General features: G+C 40.7%; 1 long non-coding RNA gene across 1 annotated transcript; it reads right to left on the bottom strand.

Annotated features, from left to right (window-relative positions):
- Positions 1-4,703: 4,703 nt before the first annotated feature.
- Gm36457 (predicted gene, 36457) lies at positions 4,704-5,415 on the bottom strand. Its single transcript, NR_166048.1, has 2 exons — positions 5,361-5,415; positions 4,704-5,256 (listed from the first exon to the last, which is right to left on the bottom strand). It is a non-coding gene; the product is annotated as a predicted gene, 36457 (long non-coding RNA).
- Positions 5,416-5,460: the final 45 nt, after the last annotated feature.

The raw sequence follows: 5,460 nt of genomic DNA, 5'->3' as shown, positions 1-5,460 counted from the left end.
CATAAAGGAATATAATCATGAGGGCAACTGGGCTTATGAATTTTTAGACTTTTAATGATTAATAACTAAATTTTAATCATTATGAGTATGGTGTATGAGTATGTTTTATATATATATAATATGATGTAATATATATAACATAGTTTTATTTATACATTACATGTTATATAATATATAACATTACTTTTATATTACATATTATTATATGTAATGTAATATGTAATTATTATATGTAGTATATATTTTGTTTTTGTTAGTCACAGTTTTCTAGAGGAACAGAAACAATAGAATTAGTATATATCACAAGTGAGACTTTCTACATGAGCATATATTACATGTTAGAGAATGATCCAACATTGGCAGTCTTCAGCTGGAAATACTGGGAACCTGGTAGCTATTCCATGTGAGAGGGTGGATACCTTATGAATTCCAAATTGGCATTGAAGTCCTTGAAGATTTAGGGCTGAGGGGCTGAAGTCCACATTCGAATGCCAGAAAATCTGGATTCTGATGTCAATAAATGATTGTAAAGTAATATCTACAGCAGTATAGATGCGAGTTCTAGCAGGTAGCAAAGGCAGTCAGGCAAATAAAAGCTTGTTACTCCTTTGAACATTTTTTTTTAAAAACCTGGCTGCCAAAGGAGACTGCTACCCATAAGCACCTAGATGCATATGTCTTAGTTCATCCCAAATTCAATCAAATTAATCACCAAGATAAACTATGACAAGTCCACCCATTTCTCCAGATCTTATGTTATTTCTGCTTCCTCTTTTACAATGTTCATAAGCCTTGTGGGAGTGATACAGATGTGCTGTTCCTGGCTTAGCATTCAGGACTCCCTTATTCTCAGAACTTTGAACAGCTCCGAATCTCTGCAGTCAGTGCAAAATAAAGAACTTTCTCTAATCAACACTGACAGCAGCACCAACCCACAGATATAAATGTGAATATTGAGATGTAAATATTTGGCAGTTCATTAATTTAGAAACCAACAGAAGTAACTTCCCCTCTGGGATCTACGGCTTTGGTCACAGACTTTATACCATGCCCATAGCATAAGACCTGAAAGGGCTCATGTGTAATGGGCTCCAAATCCAACCTGATGGCTGTTGGTACTCCCATTACCAGTGATGCTACAATTACATCAGAGGGCACATCGTTCCTGGCAGGCAGGTTGTGCAAGCCTATGTCAGTAGGAAATAATGAAGAGGCAGAGAAAGAAGTATGATTCTGAGGTTAGCCCTACCTTTAAATTTGCTTATTCTGGTTTCTATGTCAGACTTCACTTTTAAAACGCTTTCTGTGTAATAATTGGGCCTTTTTCATCATAGACCTGACCAAGTGCACTACGCAGTTGTGCACCACAGCCCGCATGCTCTCCTGGTTTGAAGTTTCCTCCACCAAACAAATTCCTCTACAATTATCTTTAAATTCAACCTTACTCAAGTTCCCAGGACATGCAGAATATCGATTGTCAGAAAAAAAAAAATCACATGAATGACCCAGGCAGATTTTGACATTCTTTGTTCTGCTCTGAAACCTAAAGAGCTAGGGCTCCACTGTCTATATTTCTCTCAGCAATTTTGTGCTCCCGATCCCATAAGAATGGCTCATTAAGCTCTATTTATGGTATTCAAGAGCTTTTCTAGCCATTCTTCCAATTCTTCCACATTCTTCTCTCCAACTGGTTACAAGGATGTATAAGATTTGTGATAAGGTTTATTGCAACCCCTCACTTGGTACCAGTTTTCTGGGTTTTCCTACTTTCAACATTGCTGTTAACAACAAAACACCCAACCAAAGCAACTTAAGAAAGGTAGGATTTGGTTTGGGCAGCCTTCATTGTTCTTGTGCTTGCTTCATTTTCCTTTGTTCATTCTGACCCAGCATCTTATGTGGCACAGGCTGGCCTTGAACTGGCTAGGTAGTCTCCAACGTCTGATCCCATGCTTCATTGCTAGGAGAATCCTATGGTGTTTGGGAAAGCACTGCGGAAGGAAAGGGAGGCTGCTGGTCACATTGCATTTGCAGTGAGGCAAGAGAGGGTAAAGAATGTTGTATTCAGCTTCTCTTTCGTTTTCATCAGCTCCAGGACCCCAACCCTTGGAATGGTCCACCCACAAATAAGGTTAGTTTTCCTATCTCTATTAACTTCATCTGTATAATCTCAACAAGAATGCCAAGCACCTAATCTAGCCTAGATTATCTTTCACAGCTGTCTTGGAAGCCTAAAGTAATTTACATAACCCTACACAGAGATTTTAGTCTAAGCAATTTTAGCTCTAGTATACAGTCAAAATTAATCATTGCATGCATCCTTCTCCTCATTTTCCTCCTCCTCCTCCACCACTGCCACTACCACCACCATGACAACCACCATCTCCTCCATCTCCTTCACCTCCTCCTCCTTTGAAAAAAAACAGAATAACATGATCTGATTCACATTGAAATCACATTGAAATCTACTATTCTGAAACTGGCAGAGGCAGTAAGGCTGGAAGAAAGCAAATGAGAGAGGTGGTTAGGAAGCAGAACAGAAGGCTGGAGCTAGCTCCCTTGGTAGAGTGGTTTCATGGTATGAATGAAGTCCTGGGAAAGATCTCCATACCACATAAAATGCCTCTATGTCCAAAATCCAACCACTCAAACAATGAAGCATGCGATCAGACGTTGGGAGACTACCTAGCCATTTCAAGGCCAGCCTGTGCCACATAAAATCCTGTCTCAGAATGAACAAAGGAAAATGAAGCAAACACAACAACAATGAAGACTGCCCAAACCAAATCATTCAAATTGGAGGACAGCTGTGTCTTATTGGCCTCACTGTATTCAAAGTAAAGCAAACACAGTGTGGTATTATCTGTAGTCTATGAAAGAAGATATATTTATCTAAGCTAAGTTTTACTACTCCACATTCTAAAGGCACTTTAGTTCATATTCTGATGAGGAATTTATTTATTAAAGGAAACCAGTGTACAACGATCTATTTCTTGAACTCAGCAGTGGCAAGGAACTCAGTGTAGTACATAGAGTCATTCCACTTTACAATAGGTGTGGTTTTATGACCTCTATGCTGAGTCAGAAGCTGACCTCCTTCCCAAGGCAGTGAGAAGATAAAGAACTAGCAAGGAAAGAAGGTAAAGGGCACAGGCCACATATCTGTTCTTCTTCCTGGGATATCCCCAACACATAACAAGGTATAAACTGTATAGTTTTCACTGTCTGAGCAACTTGAAGGAACAATGTTGGGCCATAAGGAAAACATAATAGGATACTGTTACTGTTTCTTAAAGAGACTTAAAGAACAGTATTAAATTCTGCTACACACTATGTTTAACTATTTGTCTTGTTGATTTAACAGATTGTATACGACCATGGTGAGGTAAAATAAAGAAGATCTCGTTTCAGCTTAAAGCTTGTTAGTGCCCTAACCCTCAGCTGTGTTTAACTAGACCTTACTCTTTATATAATGAGTCATATGCACACTATGTCTGGGTTGAGTTTGAGTTTGGCCATCAACTAAATAGAATGGATGCCAGCCAGACTGAGACGTATCAAGTGGATATCAGACGGTTTCAAACTATGGGAGCAGCAAGCTGTTAGAGTGCTGAGCTTCGGTTGTACATATTTCTATTTTATCTTTATTGTAATGAGCAAGCCCTGTCTTTAACTCCCGCTGTGCACTTTTGCAGGGTCTTCCATATGGTTGCTGCTAAGTGCTTGGCATTTTCCCAACTGTTACAATTGGGTCAGTGGGGGGGATCGCTTAGGAGTAATAAAACAAGGGTGACTGCGGCAGGGAGGAGGGAGAGCCCTATGCACTGGCAGCTTATTGCCTCTCATGCATCGCAAGCACGGCTCTATGACATTCATTACTTTGGGCAGCTAGGGCAAGCTTTGTTGTTGTTGTTGTTGTTGTTGTTATGATTTTTCCATGAAAAAAAAGCCACACCCTGGCTACAGTTCCTGTCTCCCCCACTATAATTCTAATCTTGTTTACTTCACCTCCTAAAAGTGACTAAATAACTTGAGGGAGATAACTGTACCTTGCTTACTCTTGCTGTTCTCAAAAAGTTTTATTAACAAACTCTTGGCTAAGTTTCACTAATAGTAGCTGTAGCAGCAGGGTTATCAGTGTTCTCATGGGTTTTGATATCTTATGAGGTTAAAAAAAAAGCAAATCTAATGATCGATCCCCAAAGCTTAAACATTCTTGAAAAACATTATTATGATCCTAAAATGAATCATAGTAACGTTTTAGAGTGACCCTGGCATTTGAAGTCATATCTATGAAAAAAATGCTATTACTACTCCTACTATTAAGTACTAATAATTGAACCAGGGCCAGACATATAATCATAAGTTCTACCATTGAATAACACATCTCGGGGTTCAGCAATTTTGGTATCTTTGTTTTTGTAGTAGTTGTTTCGAGACTGGGTTTGTCTGTGTAGCCTTGACTATTCTGGAACTCTCTATGTAGATCAGTCTGGCCTCGAACTCACAGCGATCTGCCTACCTTTTTTGCCTTCAAAGTGCTGGGATTAAATGCTCCCCCTGCCTGTCACTGTTTTGCTTTGTAATCCCATGAAAGGCATTGCTGCTAAACAGGGGATTCGCAGGGGAATATGTTCAAGACATAATTATGATTGTAAATAGAAATAATACATTAATCAGGAAGATGTATACATAGTCATGAATGATTATGATTTCCATATTTATTTTATACAGTCAAGAACTTAAATGACTGTCCTTTTTACAGGGTATGGAGACTTTTGGTATTAAATATCAACCAAGTGCTATGTAGCAATTTCATAGATTCACTGTGCAGCCATTTTTTGGTGTGTGACTGTGTGTCTTTTCCTCCGCATTTATGTGACACCTAAACAAGTTGGGTTCTAAGCAAGAACACAAGTATCAGCAGCCTTTCTTGTTCCAAGTCAGGAGCATTAAACAATAGTGTGGCATTAGAATTCGCTTGTCACTCCTCTCCTGGACAATCTCTGAACCCCAGATCCCCAGGGACAGAAGCAGGCTGGTGGAAACACCAGAAACCGGGTGGTAGGTGAAGATGGGTCCCGCAAGAGGCAGCCAGGAGTCAGGTAGCATCAGGGCAGTCTGGGAAGATCACCTGGGACAAGCCTAGCAGGGCATCCCCTAAGGCCTTTGCATTGATCGCTTGGGAGTCCTACTGTCAATCAGTCTCAGGTCCGCAGTCCACCACACATCCCCAGGATCCCTAATTCCAACAACCTGGAACAACAAGGAAGGCGTGGATCAGGTTTCACTCTTGCCCGAGGTCAGCACAGAAACCAAGCGAGCATCTTGCAGACTCACGCGCCGCCAGCCTTGCCAACCTAGGTCCGGACGGGTCGCAACGGAAAGCAGGGAAGAGCGGGCAGCCTTTGAAGTGAGGGCACCGCTGCGGCTTCAGAGGCGCAGTGCGCAGGCGTGCTC

The sequence above is a fragment of the Mus musculus genome, chromosome 16 (assembly GCF_000001635.26).
Source record: "Mus musculus strain C57BL/6J chromosome 16, GRCm38.p6 C57BL/6J".
Classification (NCBI taxonomy): Eukaryota; Metazoa; Chordata; class Mammalia; order Rodentia; family Muridae; genus Mus; species Mus musculus.
The sequence above is the reverse complement of the archived record's forward strand: the minus strand, read 5'-3'. Positions and strand labels throughout refer to the sequence as shown.